Source organism: Eretmochelys imbricata, chromosome 14, assembly GCF_965152235.1.
Source record: "Eretmochelys imbricata isolate rEreImb1 chromosome 14, rEreImb1.hap1, whole genome shotgun sequence".
Classification (NCBI taxonomy): Eukaryota; Metazoa; Chordata; order Testudines; family Cheloniidae; genus Eretmochelys; species Eretmochelys imbricata.
This window is the reverse complement of record NC_135585.1, coordinates 50,820,207-50,841,274: the sequence shown is the minus strand read 5'-3', so window position 1 is coordinate 50,841,274 and position 21,068 is coordinate 50,820,207. Positions and strand designations below refer to the sequence as shown.

General features: G+C 50.4%; 1 protein-coding gene and 1 pseudogene across 2 annotated transcripts in view; both read left to right on the top strand.

Moving 5' to 3' along the window:
• Nucleotides 1–6,373, top strand: part of LOC144275158 (tripartite motif-containing protein 10-like) — a 29,094-nt pseudogene extending 22,721 nt beyond the window's left edge. Inside the window, exons 10-11 of the transcript XR_013347994.1 lie at nucleotides 3,999–4,070; nucleotides 5,300–6,373. The product of XR_013347994.1 is annotated as a tripartite motif-containing protein 10-like (transcript). The remainder of the gene's footprint in view (nucleotides 1–3,998; nucleotides 4,071–5,299) is intronic.
• The window catches only part of LOC144274626 (uncharacterized), a 223,107-nt gene that overhangs the window by 181,706 nt on the left and 20,333 nt on the right, over nucleotides 1–21,068 (top strand). The gene's annotated exons all lie outside the window — the stretch shown is intronic.

Below are 21,068 nucleotides of genomic sequence, written 5' to 3'. Positions count from 1 at the left end.
GGAATAACAGAGACTTGGTGGTGTAACTCACATGGCTGGAGCACTGTCATGGATGGGTTCAGGAAGGACAGGCAGGGGAGAAAAGGTGGAGGAGAAAGGCAGGGGGGGAAAGGTGCATTGTATGTAAGAGAGCAGTATGATTGCTCAGAGCTCCAGTATGAAACTGGAGAAAAGCCTGTTGAGAGTCTTTGGGTTAAGTTTAGAGGCAAGAGCAATAAGGGTGATGTCGTGGTGGGCGTCTGCTGTAGACCACCAGACCAGGAGGATGAGGTAGACGAGGATTTCTTCAGACATCGGCAGAAGTTTCCAGATCACAGGCCCTGGTTTTCATGGGGGACTTCAATCATGCTGACATCTGCTGGGAGAGCAATACAGCAACAATGCACAGACAATCCAGGAAGTTTTTGGAGACTGCTGGGGACAACTTCCTGGTGCAAGTGCTGGAGGGACCAACTAGGGGCTGTGCTCCTCTTGACCTGCTGCTCACAAACAGAAAAGAATTGATGGGAGAAGTAGAAGTGGGTGGCAACCTGGGCAGCAGTGACCATGAGATGGTCAAGTTCAGGATCCTGACAAAAGGAAGAAAGGAGAGCAGCAGAATATGGACCCTGGACTTCAGAAAAGCAGACTTTGATGGGCAGGATCCCCTGGGAGGCTAATATGAGGGGGAAAGAAGTCCAGGAGAGCTGGCCGTATTTTAAAGAAGCCTTACTGAGGGCACAAGAACAAACCATTTTGATGTGCAGAAGGAATAGCAAACATGGCAGGTGACCAGCTTGGCTTAACAGAGAAATCTTCGGTGAGCTTAAACACAAAAAGGAAGCTTACAAGAAGTGAAAACTTGGACAGATGACTAGGGAGAAGTATAAAAATATTGCTCAAGCATGCAGGGGTGTAATCAGGAAGGTCAAAGCACAATTGGAGTTGTATCTAGCAAGGGACGTGAAGGGAACAAGAACGGTTTCTACAGGTGTGTTAGCAACAAGAAGAAGGTCAGAGAAAGTGTGGGACCCTTACTGAAGTGGGGAGGCAACCTAGTGACAGATGATGTGGAAAAAGCTGAAGTATTCAATGCTTTTTTTGCCTTGGTCTTCACAGACAAGGTCAGCTCCCAGACTGCTACACTGGGCAACACAGTATGGGGAGGAGGTGAGTAGCCCTCAGTGGTGAAAGAACAGGTTAAGGACATTTTAGAAAAGCTGGACATGCACAAGTCCATGGGGCTGGATCTTATACATCTGAGGGTGTTGAGGGAGTTGTCTGTTGTGATTGCAGAGCCATTGGCCATTATCTTTGAAAACTTGTGGCAATCAGGGGAGTTTCCAGACTATTGGAAAAAGGTAAATATAGTGCCCATCTTTAAAAAAGGGAAGAAGGAGAATCTGGGGAACTACAGACCGGTCAGCCTCACCTCAGTCCCTGGAAAAATCATGGAGCAGGTCCTCAAGGAATCCATTTTGAAGCACTTGGAGGAGAAGATCAGGAACAGTCAACATGGATTCACCAAGGGCAAGTCATGCCTGACCAACCTTATTGCCTTCTATGATGAGATAACTGGCTCTGTGAATATGGGGAAAGCAGTGGACATGATATATCTTGACTTTAGCAAAGCTTTTGATACGGTCTCCCATAGTATTCTTCCAGCAAGTTTAAAAAGTATGGATTGGATGAATGGACTATAATGTGGCTAGAAAGCTGGCTAGATCGTCGGGCTCAACAGGTATTGATCAACGGTTCGGTGTCTAGTTGGCAGCCGGTATCAAGCGGAGTGCCTCAGAGGTCAGTCCTGGGGTCGACTTTGTTCAATATCTTCATTAATGATCTGGATGATGGGATAGATTGCACCCTCAGCAAGTTTTCAGATGACACTAAGATGTGGGGAGAGGTAGATACGCTGGAGGGTAGGGATAGGGTCCAGAGTGACCTAGACAAAATGGAGGATTGGGCCAAAAGAAAATTGAGATTCAACAAGGACAAGTGCGGAGTCCTGCACATAGGACGGAAGAATCCCATGCATTGCTACAGGCTGGGGACCAACAGGCTAAGCGGCAGTTCTGCAGAAAAGGACCTGGGGATTACAGTGGACGAGAAGCTGGATATGAGTCAGCAGCGTGCCCTTGTTGCCAAGAAGGCTAATGGCATATTAGGCTGCATTAGTAGGAGCGTTGCCAGCAGATCGAGGGAAGTGATTATTCCCCTCTATTCGACACTGGTGAGGCCACACTTGGAGTATTGCATCCAATTTTGGGCCCCCCACTACAGAAAGGATGTGGACAAATTGGAGAGAATCCAGCAGAGGGCAATGCAAATGATTAGGGGGCTGGGGCACATGATTTACGAGGAGAAGCTGGGGGAACTGGGGTTATTTAGTCTGCAGAAGAGAAGAGTGAGGCGGGATTTGATAACAGCCTTCAACTACCTGAAAGGGGGAAGGGGCGGTCCAAAGGGGATGGAGCTCGGCTGTTCTCAGTGGTGTAGATGACAGAACAAGGAGCAATGGTCTCAAGTTGCAGTGGGGGAGGTCTAGGTTGGATATTAGGAAAAACTATTTCACTGGGAGGGTGGTGAAGCCCTGGAATGGGTTACCTAGGGAGGTGGTGGAATCTCGATCCTTAGAGGTTTTTAAGGCCCAGCTTGATAAAGCCCTGGCTGGGATGATTTAGTTGGTGTTGGTCCTGCTTTGAGCAGAGGATTGGACTAGATGACCTCCTGAGGTCTCTTCTAACCCTAATCTTCTATGATATATGAACCTATATACCAAAAACAGACTCCAACGTGAAACTGCAGAACTGGAATTAATTTGCAGACTGGACACCATCAGATTAGGCCTGAATGAAGACTGGGAGTGGTTGGGTCATTACAAAACCTAAACCTAATTTTCCCCCATACTAATTTCCCCCTACTGTTACTCACACCTTCTTGTCAACTGTTTGAAATGGGCCACTCTCATTACCACTACAAAAGTGATTTTTTTTCTCCCTTGGTATCCTACTGTTAATTGAATTGTCTCGTTAAACTGACCTCCCACTTGGTAAGGCAACTCCCATCTTTTCATGCATTTATACCTGCTCCTGTATTTTCCACTCCGTGCAACTGATGAAGTGGGTTCAAGCCCACAAAAGCTTATGCCCAAATAAGTGTGTTAGTCCCTAAGGTGCCACAAGGACTCCTTGTTGTTTTTTCTATAGAAAAAAGACACTCCGACATTAGTAAGATGAGGAAATACACGTAAGGAAAAGCGGAAAATCCCCTACTAACTATAGCGGTGTCAGAGTAACATATTGTAAAATTTGCATCGCAGCCTACGGGCAGTAGGAGAAGGAGATGTAGTTCTTGGGACGTGCCAGAATGATGGCCACAGGTGATGTTGAGGAAGGTGATGGTGATGAGGACGATGATGGCTAACATCTCAGGTGGTTCTGCAAGGGACGGTGTGAGTATATGGATGTACAGATGGACATTCAGAAGTACCTCTCTCTCCCTTACTGAGTTGGGGGGTTTGTGACTGAACTAAATGGATTAATCAGCATTATTTGTAAACATAGAGGAGTTCCTATAATGTGAGTGTTGCAACTGTGCACATCGGGGTTTCCAACTATATAATAATTTGAATCATAGTGGGCCTGATCTTGGGACAAGATCCTGCTAACCCTCAAAGTGATAAGTGGGGATTCTTAAGTAATATATATAGTTTATAGATCAGGTTACAGATTGGGCAGGGCCTTGGGGAGAAGGAGCGGCGCAAGGGTGGAGGCTCAGGGAGAAGGGGGGCAGGGTCACGGTTTGGTCACCAGTGCCCCCCCCCCGCACACTTTTAGGGAGCACCCTCCGCTCCTGACAGCAGTTCATCCCTGAAGCTCTCTAGGTTGTTTTAATAAAAGCTTTATTCCTTTCTCATGCACTGGTGTGTTGTTTAATGAACTCCAAGGTCATTACAGGGGTGTTGTTTCAGACGTGAAAACATGCCATCTTATCCCTTCTCTCCCTTCCCCCTCCAGACGCTCTGCCGTCTGAACAGGAGAAAAGAAGAAGGGAATCCCTAGGATCGCACAGATGGGATGAGATTGCTGGTGGAGATGGTCTTCAAGTGAAGACAGAAATCCCATCGAGCCACTTTCATGAACCCAGAGCTAAAGTTACAAACCAAACTAACACTGCTCGTGCCACGCATCCACACATCCCATTCACAAATAAAATAGAGAATTGTAAATACTAAGGCAACCCTAAGCTCAAGTCACATGAACAATCCTGACACCAACCTTAATACTGAGTCCATGCCCACGCCAAGGAACAGAAACACTTTCACAAACCTGCATCTGAACACTTTCCTCTGACCCCAGGGTAGGGTTGCTGTCACGAAGTCCCCGGGCGATGCTCTGGAATGGCTCCCGACGAAGCCAGGCAGGAATCTGGTGAGGTCTCCTCTCTGTGAGCAGACTGTTTTCAGGGCAAACAGCTCACACAGCTTCCACCTTCCTGGGTCTGACCTGGGAGCATTCAGCATCCTCTGCCCCTCTGTGCGCTTCCTGCAGCAAGTCTGCCCAGGCGGGGTCCTGGGGAAGCCAGAGGGTCCTGCCCCCCAACTTCGCAGTCAGACATGACTCTTAGCCAGCCAGTAAAATAGAGGTTTGTTAGATGACAGGAACATGGTCTAACACAGAGCTTTTAGGTGCAGAGAACAGGACCCCTCAGCCAGGTCCATTTTGGGGGGCAGTGAGCCAGACAACCACATCTGCACTTCACTCCTCATCCCCAGCCAGCCCCAAACTGACTCACTCTCCAGCCCCTCCTCCTCTGGGCTTTGTCCCTTTCCGGGACCAGGAGGTCACCTGATTCCTTTGTTCTCCACCCTTTAGCTATCACCTTGCAGTGGGGGAAGGGCCCAGGCCATCAGTTGCCAGGAGACAGAGTGTCGGCCATCTATGTACCCTGGCCCTTTGCTCTGCAACAATTACACTCCCTTATTCCACAACCTAGAGACTTAAGAAATGCATAGGGGAAACTGAGGCACCCCTACAATAATCAGAGGAAACATTAAGAACACTCCCGCTTCGTCACAGTTGCCAATTTGGTAATACTTAAAAATTAACCTCCCCTGCCCCGCCTCTTCCCCCTGAGGCCCCACCCCTGCCCCGCCCTTTCCCCCCAAAGCCCCACCCCACTTCTTCCTCCTGAGATCCCTCCCTGGGATCCAGGACTGTCCCATCCAGCACCAGGCTGCTAGGGAGTGTTAGAAATGGTCCCAGCCTCCCCCAGGGCCAAGCTCTGCCCCTAATGGTCCAATTCTCTCTCTCCCCAGTGAATGTGACTTTGGATCCGGACACGGCTCATCCCGAACTCATCATGTCGGAGGATTGGAAAAGTGTGAGATGGGGATTCACAGAGGAGGATCTACCCGACAATCCGGAGCGATTTGACATTTTGCCCTGTGTGCTGGGCTGTGAGGGATTCACCGTGGGGAGACATTGCTGGGAGGTGGAGGTGGGTGGTGGGTGATACTGGGCAGTGGGAGTGGCCAGAGAGTCTGTGAGGAGGAAGGGATGGATCAGCCATAGCCCTAAGGACGGGATCTGGGCTGTGGAGCCGTGTGGAGGTCAATACCAGGCTCTTACGTCCCCTGAGACCCCCCTGCCCCTGAGCCAGGTCCCCAGCAGGATCCCGGTTTCTCTGGACTGTGAATGGGGGCAGGTGACATTTTTCGATGCTGAGAACCAGGGTCCGATCTTCACTTTCCCACCCGCCTCTTTCACTGGGGGGAGAATCCGACCCTAGCTCTGGGTGGGGAGATCCCAGCTCAGATTATGGCCCTAAGACACGGGGGGGAATATCCCCCCCGAGGACCCTGAAATCAGCCTCTCTAGCCTCAGATGTCCTCATCTCCATGACCCCAGCGCCTCCATTGGGAACAATGGATCGTCAAACCATAGAGAGGAGGGAGCGATGGAGATGGAGACGTCAGTTTTTCCCCCTATGGACTAGGCAGCCTATTTCTCACTGCCCTCCGTAGTCAGGAAGACTCTGGGATCCCAGCTCAGACACTGAGACACTGGGGGGAATAGCCCACCAGGAATTAAAAGATGGGTTTCTTTAGCCACCATCATCCTAGTCTCCATGACCTTGGAGGACTCCTGTCTCCCCATTCTCCTGGCCCCTCCTATCTCTCACCTTCTGGAAGCTCATCCCTCTCCTTGCCAGCGCTAGGGGTGAGAAGAGGGTGGGTGAAGAACCACTGACGCTGCAGGAAGTGCAGAGGGGCCCTGAGGGACAGGGACCGATGTGGGGGTTGCAAGGCAGTGTGGGGCAGAATTGCACGAGTGCAAACCTCAAGAGATCAACAGTTGTGAGACTGCCCTATAAAGCATGAGTTTTTAATAAACACGTTTTTTCTTCCGTCTTTTGACTATTTACCTGCCCTCTCCTCTCCTGCTAGTGTTTGTGGGATAATTTCAGATGACAAAGTTAAACTTTAATGGACAGGCACATGCATGTCTCTCCTTGGCTGTTCCGATGGAATTCCCATTTCCTTGCTTCCTAAGTTAGGGGACCTGCCATCCACCCCCCAATACGGTCTTGCCTCTCTTCCTTCTTAGGCGAAGCCTGTCTTCACAAAACACCATGGCAGCACTGCTGTAGTGCGTCCAGTGTAGACGCACACTCCAGCGATAGGAAGGGTTTTCCCATCACTGTAGTTAGTCCGCCTTCCAGAGAGGTGGGAAGCTAGGTCCACAGAAGAATTCTTCCACGGATCTATGCTGGGGATTAGATCTTAACTGCATCATTCAGGGGTGTGGGTTTTTCACAGTCCTAATCAACATAGTGGCATTGACCTAACATTTTAGTACAGACACGGCCTAAGCCAACTCTACTGATAGCACAGCCCCCTGGTGCAGATGCAGCCTGACAAAAGGGGTTTTGTTCCCTCTGCAAACTAATGCCACCAGCCCAAAGTTGGGTCTGCTGCCAAAAGCCCTTTTCCATCAACAAAGGTGCCTCGATCGGTTACTGGCGGTTTTGTCAGCATAGCAATGCCAGTCAAGGACGTGGGTTCTTTCCCCACCCCAACCAACCCTCCTATGCCAATGTAACTTTTCACTCGAGGCCTGTCCCTAGTTTATCTTTGAGAAAAGAAAAGATGGATGGTAAACAGTGTGAGAACCACTGACCTCATCAATGCATCACGATTCACACTCGCACATAGAACCTGTAGTGCTTGGTAGGGTTGGTGAGTTATATATATACTATATTATTAAAGAACTTGACATCTACTCCTGCTTTCTGAAAGTAGCTGCAGAAGAACACGGGTCAGGGCAAGGGGTGGCCGACAAAAATGAGGAATGTACCTTATATGCAACAGCAGGGGAGAAAGATGCTTTCTTGCTATTGATGCCAGTGCTACTCCAGTGGGGGCCCTAAACAGGAATACCCCCCCCATTAAAGCAGGCACGTTCTGATCATAAAAAGTGAATAGGGAGCCCCCCCTGAGCTGCCTGGGGCTCTAAGTAATTGTTTAATCTGTTTATGGCTAGGGCTGGCTCTGGGCGTTACATCGGAGTCAGTTTCTAAGTTCAGGCAGGACTGCAGTAAAAGAACAGGACTATTCACAAACCCGTGTTGACTTGTAGACGGGAAGGGTGGAACTGGTGTGGGGACTGGGGAGGCAGAATTCATTGCTGGACAGGGGGACAAGCAGCTGTGCGGGTGGCAGGGACACAGAACTAATTAAATGGGGGGAGGGGGTGTTTGAGGAGAAGCTAGAAGCCCTGCAGCAGCTGGAAGCGATTTGTACCAGTCTGTGTCACTGGATCTCATTGGGGGTCTCCCAGCTACTGCTCCTGCTGCAGGAGCCAGAATCACCTTCCCTTATAGCTATGGGGGAGAGTTGGCAAGAATCATACATGAGCTGGGCACAGAGGGGGCTTTAATGAAGGTGCCCTCCCCCCTGCACTGGCCCACCCTGCTGGGGGAGCAGCAGCTGCTCCGTTCGGGCTCCCAGATCCTAAAGGAGAAGGCAGCAGCAGCTTGTGACTTAGGCCAAAAAACGGAGACAGATGGAGCAGGGACCAGACACAACAGCTACTGAATCAACTCCCCTCCCTGCCAGACCCCCAACCCTGGAGGGATCCCGTGCAGCCAGGGCTGGATTAAGGCACTGGCAATTTAGGGTCCAGTTTGCGTACGTGTGTGTGTGAGGGGGCTCAGAGAAGCTGCCCTTGTCTAGACTGGTAGAGGCAGGGTCTGGGGCAGGGGGGCTGCAGAGCTGTCGGTTTATCGCTAGGACCCAGGAGCGGCTGGGGGGCGGCTCTGCGGGGAGCGATCGCTGGGCTCAGCCCGGCCCAGGAAGTGACTCGCAGCCGCTGCGGGGACTCTGGCTCCCGGCGAGATCCCCGAGCCCCGGCGGCTGGTGCTGGGAGCCCGGAGCCCGGGCTGCAGCCGGGAGAGGGGAACCTCCAGCCGGGCCCTGCCCGCTGCTCCCCGGGAGCCTCTCCCAGGGCAGAGCCCCCAGCTCGGCCAGGGCCCCTTCCCGGCCCGGCCCCTGTCCCGGGGGGCCCCGCTCGGAGGGAAGGTAAGAGAGACCCGCCCCCCCACCGAGCTGCAGGGGGCGGGTTTGGCCCCAGGCTGCTCCCCGCGGAGCTGGCTGCGATTCCCTGCCCCGGGCCCGGGAAAGCTGCCGCCAGCTCCCGGCATGTGCGGGGCGGGGGGAGCCCGGCCGGGCCGGGGGCTGGGACAGAGACGCGGGGGGCAGACGGGGGTGGGAGCCGGGGTCACCCGCTGCCCCTCCCCCTCCCAATCTGGTGCTTTGTGCTCCCAGCCCCTGGCCGCCCTGGTGTGAACGGAGGCTGCTGCTCAGTGAGATCTGCTGGCACCGCCCTGGCCCCCCTTGGGCTGACAAGCAGCTCCCGGCTGTTCCTGGGGGGCGGAGGGTCAGAATCTGGGCAGGGGCCAAACTGAATGCACGGGGGGGCTGCAACAGCTTGGGGAAGGAGAGAGGCCCACAGTCCAAATCAAGGACTGGGGATAGGAGCCGGGTACAGGCACTGCCAGACAGAGCAGAGGGGGAAACCCGGAGAGGGGATAAAAGTCCCACCAGATTGGGGAGAGCCAGGTGCAGTGATTGCAAAACGAGGGAGGGCGACGCAGAGGGGCTTTTCCTGCCCCCCTTTTGCAGGATTTTAGCTCCTGCTTCCCAGGGCTGTGTCCTTAAAGGCCATGGGCATAGGGCCCCTCTCCCTTCCTCTTTATGGTGTATCCTAGGCAGATTGACTCTTCCTGGACCAGAGGCAGGGGAATGGGAAATGACAGAGGGGATTGGCCCTGCAGATGATGGATTATCCCCACAGAGCTAGAAAAGAGCCCGAAACCAACCTCCTCCCCCCACCCAGTTTTGCAATCTGCAGTCTGGGCTCAGTGTTGCAGAAATAACACTGCAAAGTGTCTTCCAAGATGGCCTCCGACTCCTTTAAAGACCCTGTTTAATCGATATTCGAGACAAAAGGCTGGGGGGGGGGCATTGAGAAACTCAGTTCTGCTTTATTATTTCAAAGGAAGAAAGAAAAGCAACCCCCACCCTTCTTCCACCCAATGCTCAGAGCCCAGCACCCCACATTTCAGCCCCAGCCCAGCCCATTGTTGGTCCCGGTTCCTGCAGGCACCAGACACAGAGCGACCTTTTAAGGCTGGGAGAAAAATGTCACTAATCCATGTGAGACGCTGGGATCCCGTCACAAAAGCAGGCACAGAAAACGCAGGGAGCTCGGGTGAACGGGAGCCAGAGAGGAGGGTGACTTTAGGGTCAGCAGCTCCTGTCCCAGCTCGGCTTTGATTCCCCTTGGGGACATCCCTGGCACAGTCCCCATTGTCCCCAGCCCATGCTGTGGCCACTGGGGATGGGGCGAGCCACTGGGCTGTGTCAGGCTCCTCATCTTCCTCTGGACTCAGCAATCCAGATCAGTCTGGCGACGGAGCTGGCTAGGCCTGTAGACATCCCCACCTTCCTGCTCAGCTCTGCTCAGCCTCTGCCTCTCAGGAATGGAGGAATAGGTCCCCCACCTCTAAGTCCACTGATGGTGTCATTCAGAGTCCTTTGTAATTGGGATCCGGGAAGCCCGTCCACTGCTAAAGGATCCCCCCCCAGCCTAAGAGGGGGATCCACAGGACCTGGATACCAAATAAATCCGGGGGACAACTAATGAAATAACAGGGATAGGAGTGCGATCAAAGGGTCAAACGAAGGGAAAAAATATGGAACGCTTCACGAATTTGCATGTCATCCTTTGTAATTTAAAGCAGTGACTCTCAACCTTTCCCAACCACTGTACCCCTGGCAGGAGTCTGATTTGTCTTGCCTACCCCCAGGTTAATAATAACTTGCTTACAAAATCAGACGTAAAAATACAGAAGTGTCACAGCCACTATTACTGAAAAATTGCTTCCTGTCTCATTTTTACCATATAATTATAAAAGAAATCAACTGAAATATAAATATTGTTCTTACATTTCAGTGTGTAGTCTATAGAGCGGTATAAACAGGTCATTGTCTGTCTGAAATTTTAGTTTGTCTTGACTTCGCTAGTGCTTTTCATGGAGCCTGTTGTAAAACTAGGCAAATATCTAGATGAGTTGATGTACCCCCTGCAAGACGTCTGTGTACCCCCAGGGGTAAGTGTACCCCTGGTTGAGAACCACTGATTTAAGGAGGGCTTCTCCCGACATTCACAGGATATTTCCTATCTCTCTCATTATTTGGCTCTGTTATTGACGAAAGTTTTAGCATCATCGCAGAGAAAGAAAGCTAAACTAGCATCCTTCCCATCAGCAAATAATCTGCGCATGGCAGACAGAAGCCCACAGCTACTTTTACCAATAGATGGCAACTGGGATTTATCCTCAGGATGATCACCCCCGCTGTGGGATTCATTACATTCCCTCTCCAGGTCCCGTTTCGTTCCCGGCCCTTGAGAGTCTGCTTTAGGATCCAAGAAATCAGAGTGTGGTTCCTAAGCATGGCGAGCGGAGAACGCTGTGGAATACGAACAGTCTGGGAGTGGTAGGGATAGAACGGGGAGCGGATGAACGCTCCAACGCTGGGACAGACGCCGTGGTGTCGAAGGCAGACCCTGATACTGAGGCAGAAGGAAGGAATCTCTCGGCCTCACCCCCATCATGCTCAAATAAACCAGAGGTTGAAATTGAGCTTTTTACTCTCCCTGCTCCAGCTCTTTTAGACTCTGTTTTATTCCGTTTATACGAACGAGAAAGGGCAGAGAAAATAAATGTTTTTCAGCACATCCCCAACTCAACGGGACAATAATCAGGGATGAGACAATCTACCCCAAAGGGGAAACTTAGCAGCTCTAACATTCACTCTGCTAAAGGGGGTGGGGGGCAGAGCAGACTAAATGAGATGTTCAGGGTCGATCTGGACTAGGAAAAGTGGTGGAGGGTCAGGGGGAAATGTGCGAGTTAACCCAACCACTTTTCTCAGTCGGGACAAACCCAGTTTCCTGCTGAAGCAGAGGTAGGATCCCCCAGGCCTCGGGGCCTCTCACAAAAGGCACTGTGGGAATTAGTCCCTCTCAGCAGTGCTGTCTGAATGCAGAGGGGACAGGGAGAAAGGCCAGAGGGGGTGAGTGATAAGGGTCTTATTTATGATCCCCAAATGTTCAATAGCCCCAGCACCCTGCTCCTTCTGATTCCCAGCCCCACCCATTCAATCCCGTCGTTCTCTGCCCAACATCCTCCCTCCTGATCCCTTAGCATTTAATCCCTCAGAGCGCAGCGCCCTGGGGGATTTGGGGAGGGGAGGAGTTACCAGCCCCCAGGGACACTCCCCCTGCAGGGAACAGCTCCAGGTAATTGGGGGAGCCCAGCCTAGGGGCTGGTGGAAGATGTGGGGTGCGGACAGGTGTATGGAGTGAAGGTGAGGTCTGACGCAAGTGCCCTTCTCCTCATCTCTAAAGAAGGGGGATCCCATCTGGGAGGGGAAGGGAGAGGGGGGAACTTCAGCCAGGCAGATGGAACGGCTGGAGGCGTTTCTCTCTCCCTTCCCCAACCTGTGGCCCATCAGCTCAGCAGCCAGGTCTGCAGTGGGAGGAGAGGTGATGGGGGCTTCTCCTTCTCTGCCTGGGGTTGGAAACAGGACCCCAGCACAGTGGTTCTTGGAGTTAATGCTCTATTAGGTTGCATGGGGCAGTTCTGCCCTCTGTGGTCTTAGTCTCTCTGCAGACTCAGGCAGATCTTGCTGCACCAGTTATGGTTGGGTCTCAGTTTCAAGTTTTCCGCTGCAAATGTGAGGGCTCTAAACTTGCTCCAGGGTGGTTTTATGTAATTAGTTATTTTATTTATGAAAAGCAAAGTGCTGATCTAATCAGGTGACTCCAGGAGGTGGGGCCTCATTGTCTTCTCTACTTTTCCTATTCCCTGATTTTGACTCCTTTTCTTGTAATCTGCTGTAGATAAAGTTTCACTCCTTTAAATTATTTTAAAATGTTATTTTTATTCCTCTAAGCACTTCATCATTAACGTCGTTAACATTGTGCCGATGGATGTTATTGTGCTATTTAATTTGTATTTTTAATAGCCAATAATCATGGGAAATACTAATAATTGCTAGCAGCTTGAGCAATGAGATTTCACAGCGTTTCTAGTGTAACATTTCCTGTTTGTACTGCAGTCTTGTAACTGGCAGTTTTCCTTTCTAAATTTTTGTTCTTTTTTTCTGTTTTTGATAAAGTTCACTCTTTGGGATCTTTTGAGTTTGAGGCTGACTGATTTCCTGGGCTGGTGTCAAAACTGCTTCAGCAAAAAGAATGAGGAGGACTTGTGGCACCTTAGAGACTAACAAATTTATTTGAGCATAAGCTTTCGTGGGCTAAAACCCACTTCATTGGATGCATGAAGTGGAAAATACAGTAGGAAGATAGATATATACACACACACAGAGAACATGAAAAAATGGGTGTTGCCATACACACTAAAACGAGAGTGATCAGTTAAGGTGAGCTACTATCAGCAGGAGAAAAAAAACCTTTTGTAGTGATAAACAGGATGGCCCATTTCCAACAGTTGACAAGAAGGTGTGAGTAGCAGTAGGGGGGAAAAATAAGCATGGGGAAATAGTTTTACTTTGTGTAATGACCCATCCACTCCCCATCTTTATTCAAGCCTAATTTAGTGGTGTCCAGTTTGCAAATTAATTCCAATTCAGCAGTTTCTCGTTGGAGTCTGTTTTTGAAGGTTTTTTGTTGTAATATTGTGACTTTTAGGTCTGTAATCAAGTGACCAGAGAGATTGAAGTGTTCTCCGACTGGTTTTTGAATGTTATAATTCTTGACGTCTGATTTGTGTCCATTTATTCTTTTATGCAGAGACTGTCTGGTTTGTCCAATGTCCGTGGCAGAGGGGCATTGCTGGCCCATGATGGCATATATCACATTGGTAGATGTGCAGGTGAACGAGCCTCTGATAGTGTGGCCGATGTGATTAGGTCCTATGATGGTGTCCTCTGAATAGGTATGTGGACACAGTTGGCAACGGGCTTTGTTGCAAGGATAGTTTCCTGGGTTAGTGGTTCTGTTGTGTGGTTGCTGGTGAGTATTTGCTTCAGGTTGGGGGGCCGTCTGTAAGCAAGGACTAGCCTGTCTCCCAAGATCTGTGAGAGTGCGGGATCGTCCTTCAGGATAGGTTGTAGATCCTTGATGTTGCACTGGAGAGGTTTTAGTTGGGGGATGAAGGTGATGGCTAGTGGCGTTCTGTTACTTTCTTTGTTAGGCCTGTCCTGTAGTAGGTGACTTCTGGGTACTCTTCTGGCTCTGTCAGTCTGTTTCTTCACTGCAGCAGGTGGGTATTATAGTTGTAAGAATGCTTGATACAGATTTTGTAGTTGTTTGTCTGGTGCCACAAGTACTCCTCGTTCTTTTTGCTGATACCGACTAACATGGCTACCACTCTGAAAACTGCTTCAGTTTCCTTTGATCCACCAATGGGGATTGCCTTAATCCACTGTTATTTTCGATTGTGCTTTTTCACATGTCACAGCTTGTGTGTAGAAAGAACTTGGTTCTCCAATGTTCATGGAAGGCCAGAATTTTAAAAGTTGACAGCCACTAGATCCTTTTAAAAATCCCACAAGGCGCCTAAATCCTCTTAAAAATCTGACCCTTAGGGCATTTGTATAAAATCCTTCTCCAAAGGAAATTTCCACTATATTTTTTACTAAACATACAACCCCGAGATGGATTGAGAATCACAAGAACTGAAAACTCATGTTATACCCCCAAAAGTCATAAAATAAAGAAAAAATTAAATGCATTTTTTATTCTTTTTGTTTGCCTGTCCGTGCCTTTAGGGTGCATTCATACTTTTGCTGTTAGTTCTCCCAAAGGACCCATATATCTAAAGTGGTTGTACAATCCTGTACCATTTGATGCCATTTTGCACTTCCAGTAACGTGATTTCTCCCCTTTTCTAACTGAAAATTTCTGTGAGTAACCCTCCATCCTGCACACACTGAAGTACACACTTTACTCTTCTATGACTTCATTTATTGCAGATATAAAAGGCAGTTTTTCTACTGATTTCTTTAGGCTTCCAATTGTCTGTTTTAATTTCATAGCCTTGTATGTATGTTACCTAGTTTGTTATGATACGTTTCAGGGATGCTCTTCATTCTGACACGTTTACTGATTTGTACTGCCTATATCAAAGACTTTTTCACTTTTTAAAAAAATTATCCTGTTTCTCCTCAGGTGGCGGGAATAGTGCTGACCTCACTTAGTTTGCCTTTTGGTGAAACCAAAGGGCCTTTCCTCCATTATGTTTTTGCAGTGGGATAGCTAAAGCATGTTAGTTAAAAACACCCATTGTCTTAGCACTGCAGATACAGTGACTATAATGTTGAGTATGACGTTAAATGGGTTTGCGGGCTAAAAACTCTGATACGGATTGTATGGCTACTATTCCTGCTCCTTTGGCAGGGGTTGCATCTGAATGTCTGCACCCATTTGTGTGGGTGTCCTGGAAAACCAGTTAAAGCATTTAAAACTAAAGGAATTAGTGCCCCCCCTCCCCAATTTCCCTTGTTCCTTTCCTTTTACTTATTCATGGCTTGTCTACGTGGTGTGACATTGCAGGTGTGAAGTTAACGCAAATAACTTACAGATGTTCTCATTAAGAAGTAAGGTGGCCTTAATTTTGACAGTGGCAGTCAGGGCAATCACAGAAGATTGCAGAGAAGGAGCGAAGCCGTGGGGCGCTCAGCTCATCTTCCCTGAGTGTTGCACTCTGTAGAAAAGCCATTAGGCTATTTCACAGGTGTCAGTTTTGGCCTGGCAGAATTTCATTAAGGCTGAAATTCAAGGTGATCTCGCTCCTCCTCTCGCTCCTGCAAAGGACAGGACATCTTTCATGAGCAGGAGAATGGAAGCCGGATAGTGTCATGGATCCTGCTGTGCCCACAGAGGTTGTTGGCCTGACTGTACAGTGATCCCCTTTATAAGCAACATAGACAAAGTGGGGGCACTTTTGTCCCATGGCAGTGAACCAGTTGATCCACATATCACTTCCAAGTCTGTTACCCCTCTTACGCTATGATGGTCAGATTAGTAAGCCCACGACTGTGGTATTCATCAAGGTGTGAGGACGCCCCCAGCCAGGCATAGCAAAAGGATTTTCAGCTCACATCAAACATTGTGATGTGTCTCAGCACATGTGCAGAGCACGGGGCTAATCTGGCTCAGAAGCATCCACAAATAGGGTACGGCTGCAGTTACTAGACATGCGCTGTGTTTGTTTCTGAAGCTGTGTCGGCTGTTTTCGTTGTCGGCAAACCACCTGGCGTGGCCACTCCCTGTTTTTTCACCTGATAAGGGAGGCAATCAGAGGTTAAGGCAAGGGTTGGGAAAATGTTCTAAATATATCTGCTTAGAACAGCCCTGGGATATCAGCGACTGCTCAGTGAAGGAGCATGCACGTCTGCTGGGTGGGATGGTTTGCTGACAGCGCTGAGCAGTGTTTTGAGAGGAATGAGGCACCATATTCTTCAGATCTGATGAAGCCAGGTGGCTACGCTACTTGTGGTCACGTTATAGAGACTTAGGGGTAGATTCACAATGGTACACAGGCACCCAACCCACCCACACCCACCCCGGCGAAGCTCGGAGGTCTGAGTTTAGGTATTTAAGTCCCAGTTTAGGATCCAGTGAGAGATACAAAACTCCTGACGAGCCCCAAAACCTATACTTTCAAGGTAGAATTTCCCTAAGGAGCCTTAGTTTCTGCCTCTGAGCATGAGCCCTGCTGCCTTCCTGTGGGCATCTGGATGCTGTTTCCTGCCGAAGCCCCAGAGTGATTCAGGAACAAGGGAGAGGACAGGCAGGTGAATCTCTCTCTTGCCTTCAGGACATAATCCGATAAGTGTGCTCACAGGTCCACTGGCTGGATTGGGTCCCATTCAAAATCTGGCTGGAAAAGGAGGCCCTGGGGTTGTTATCCAACTTCTAGCCCAATGGTTAGTGCACTTGCCTGGGATGTGAGAGACCCAGGTTCAATTCCTGCCTCAGAGAGAGAGGAAGGCTTTGAGGAGGGGCCTCCGACATCTCAGGCGAGTGTGGTAACCACTGGGTTAAAAGTGATAAGGTGGCACCCTTCTCCTCTGGCTGTTTTAGGAGGCGCCTGCTCTAGCTTGTTCTAACAAGGAACGGCTTAGGTGCTTGAGCCGCTGGACTCCAGGAGCAGGGCACCTCCCTGCAGTGGGGACTTAGGTACCAAACTCCAGGAGATGGGCAGGGTTTAGAACATGGCCCTGTGGTCAGCATCTCCAGTTGGTTAGCTTAGGCCAGTGGTCCCCAAACTGTGGGGTGCGCCCCGCTCCGTGGCTGGAGCCAGGCCAGCCCCACAGCGGTCATGGAGGGAGCGCCACCCAGCCATGTCCCCGCCACCAACCGTGGCTCCCAGCTCCGTTCCCAGCCCCTGACCCAGACCCATCCCCGGCTGCGGCCCCAGCCTCAGCTCCCTTACCCTGTCCTGGTTCCCCCTCCCGCCCCCCACGAGCCACGGCCCGGCTCTGGCTCCCGAGAGGGTTGGTGCCCAGACAGGAGTAATGAGCGGGCCATCACCCTGAAAAGTCTGGGGACCACTGACTTAGGCGACTCCTTGCCTAGTGGGCTGGCTTTTTCGGATGCCATTCTAAGGCACCCATCTCTCCCTATTCACTGTATAGGAAGCCTAGGCACCTAACTCCGCTTTGTGGATCGCAGTGATGTTCCCGTGACTTCCTAGGTGTCTAACAGTTAGGCACTGCGGCACTCAGCATCACAACACCTCAGTCCCTTCGTGAGTCTAGCCCATAGGTCTGTCCGTCACTGCTGAGAGAGGTGGTTTTTGTTCTTTGCTTTGGGGTAACTAAGGAGCAGGCGCGATGCTGAGGTAAAAACACAGCGAGGATAAGGCAGTTTGACTTTCGCGGTGAGGAAAAGGCCTGAGGAAATAGCTGGGAAATAAGATCAGAGAGGAACTTGTTAACATAAGTGTGCCAAAGTACAGACCTGCAGATATGTGTTACAGTGACAGTAGGGGGATAAGTCAGTCTAAGGGTATGTCTACACTACAAAATTAGGTCGAATTTATAGAAGTCGGTTTTGTAGAAAGCAGTTTTATACAGTCGATTGTGTGTGTGTCCACACAAATGCTCTAAGTGCATGTCATCGGCAGAGTGTGTCCACAGTACCGAGGCAACCATCGACTTCTGGAGTGTTGCACTGTGGGTAGCTATCCCACGGTTCCTGCAGTCTCCACCGCCCATTTGAATTCTGGGTAGAAATCCCAGTGCCTGATGGGGCTAAAACATTGTCGCGGGAGGTTCTGGTTACATATCGTCAGCCCCCCCTTCCCTCCTTGAAAGCAAGAGCAGACAATCGTTTTGCGCCTTTTTTCTTGAGTTACCTGTGCAGACGCCATACCACGGCAAGCATGGAGCCCGCTCAGCTCACCGTCACCGTATGTCTCCTGGGTGCTGGCAAACGCGGTACTGCATTGCTAAACAGCAGCAGTTTATTGCCTTTTGCAGCAGACAATGCAGTTTGACTGGTAGCCGTCGTCGACGTATTCCTGGGTGCTCTTTTAACCGACCTCGATGAGGTCAGAGGTGCCTGGGTAAACATGGGAGTGACTCAGCCAGGTCATTTCCCTTTTTAAGTTTCGTTTCATGGCGATTCAGTCCTACCGGTAGTGCACTGTCTTTTAACCTCCAGCCAGCAGAAGACGATGGCCAGCAGTCATACTGCACTGTCTTCTGCCGAGCACCCAGGAGATGACGACGGCTAGCGGTCGTACTGCACAGTCTGCTGCCAGCAAGATGTACAAAGATAGATGAAGTGGCTCAAAACAAGAAATAGACCAGATTTGTTTTGTATTCATTTTCTCCTCCCTCCCTCCGTGAAATCAACGGCCTGCTAAACCCAGTTTTGAGTTCTATCCTTGAGGTTTTGAGTTCTATCCTTGAGGGGGCCATTCTGTTTCTCGCAAAGCCACCCGTTTGTTGATGATTAATTCCCTGTCAGCCAACCCTATAAGCCATATCATCAGTCGCCCCTCCCTCTGTCAGGGCAATGGTAGACAATCGTTTCGCGCCTTTTTTCTGTGCAGACGCCATACCACGGCAAGCATGGAGCCCGCTCAGATCACTTTGGCAGTTAGGAGCACATTAAACACCACACGCATTATCCAGCAGTATATGCAGCACCAGAACCTGGCAAAGCAAAACCGGACGAGTAGGCGACGTCAGCGCTGTGACGAGAGTGATGAGGACATGGACACAGACTTCTCTCAAAGCACGGGCCCTGGCAATGTGGGCGTCATGGTGCTAATGGGGCAGGGTCATGCAGTGGAATGCCAATTCTGGGCTCGGGAAACAAGCACAGACTGGTGGGACCGCATAGTGTTGCAGGTCTGGGACGATTCCCAGTGGCTGCGAAACTTTCGCATGCGTAAGGGCACTTTCATGGAACTTTGTGACTTGCTTTCCACTGCCCTGAGGCGCAAGAATACCAAGATGAGAGCAGCCCTCACAGTTGAGAAGCGAGTGGCAATAGCCCTGTGGAAGCTTGCAACGCCAGACAGCTACCGGTCAGTCGGGAATCAATTTGGAGTGGGCAAATCTACCGTGGGGGCTGCTGTGATGCAAGTAGCCAACGCAATCAAAGATCTGCTGATATCAGGGGTAGTGACCCTGGGAAATGTGCAGGTCATAGTGGATGGCTTTGCTGCAATGGGATTCCCTAACTGTGGTGGGGCCCTAGACGGAACCCATATCCCTATCTTGGCACCAGAGCACCAAGCCAGCGAGTACATAAACTGCAAGGGGTACTTTTCAACAGTGCTGCAAGCACTGGTGGACCACAAGGGACGTTTCACCAACATCAGCGTGGGATGGCCGGGAAAGGTACATGACGCTCGCATCTTCAGGAACTCTGCTCTGTTTCAAAAGCTGCAGGAAGGGACTTTATTCCCAGATCAGAAAATAACCTTTGGGGATGTTGAAATGCCTATAGTTATCCTTGGGGACCCATCCTACCCCTTAATGCCATGGCTCCTGAAGCCATACACAGGCAGCCTGTACAGTAGTCAGGAGCTGTTCAACTACAGGCTGAGCAAGTGCAGAATGGTGGTAGAATGTGCATTTGGACGTTTAAAGGCGCGCTGGCGCAGTTTACTGACTCGCTTAGACCTCAGCGAAACCAATATTCCCACTGCTATTAGTGCTTGCTGTGCGCTCCACAATATCTGTGAGAGTAAGGGGGAGACGTTTATGGCGGGGTGGGAGGTTGAGGCAAATTGCCTGGCCGCTGGTTACGCACAGCCAGACACCAGGGCAGTTAGAAGAGCACAGGAGGGCGCGGTGCGCATCAGAGAAGCTTTGAAAACCAGTTTCATGACTGGCCAGGCTACAGTGTGAAAGTTCTGTTTGTTTCTCCTTGATGGAAACCCCCCACCCCTCCTCGGTTCACTCTACTTCCCTGTAAGCTAACCACCCTCCCCTCCTCCCTTCAATCACGGTTTGCAGAGGCAATAAAGTCATTGTTGCTTCACATTTATGCATTCTTTATTAATTCATCACACAAATAGGGGATAACTGCCAAGGTAGCCCAGGAGAGATGGTGGAGGAGGGAAGGACAAGGCCACACAGCACTTTGAAAGTTTAAAACTTTAAAACTTATTAAATGCCAGCCTTCTGTGCTTGGGCAATCCTCTGGGGTGGAGTGGCTGGATGGCCAGAGGCCCCCCCACCGCGTTCTTGTGCATCTGGGTGAGGAGGCTATGGAACTTGGGGAGGAGACGGTTGGTTACACAGGGGCTATAGCAGCCGTCTGTGCTCCAGCTGCCTTTCCTGCAGCTCGACCATATGCTGGAGCATATTAGTTTGATCCTCCAGTAGCCTCAGCATCCTGCCTCCTCTCATCACGCTGCCGCCACCTTTCAGCTTCAGCCCTGTCTTCAGCCCGCCACTTACTCTCTTCAGCCCACCACCCCTCCTCCCGGTCATTTTGTGCTTTCCTGCACTCTGACATTGTCTGCCTCCACGCATTCGTCTGTGCTCTGTCAGTGTGCGGGGACAGCATGAGCTCAGAGAACATTTCATCGCGAGTGCGTTTTTTTCACCTTCTTGTCTTCGCTAGCCTCTGGGATGGAGAAGATCCTGTGATCCTTGAAATGCAGCTGGTGGAGAAAAAAAAAAGGGACAGTGGTATTTAAAAAGACACATTTTATAGAACAATGGGTACACTCTTTCACGGTAAACCTTGCTGTTAACATTACATACATAGCACATGCGCTTTCATTCCAAGGTCACATTTTGCCTCCCCCCACCGCGTGGCTAGCCCCTCAACCCTCCCCCTCCCCATGGCTGACAGCGAGGAACATTTCTGTTCAGCTACAGGCAAACAGCCCAGCAGGAACGGGCTCCTCTGAATGTCCCCTTAAGAAAAGCACCCTATTTCAACCAGGTGACCATGAATGATATCTCACTCTCCTGAGGATAACACAGAGAGATAAAGAACTGATGTTGTTTGAACACC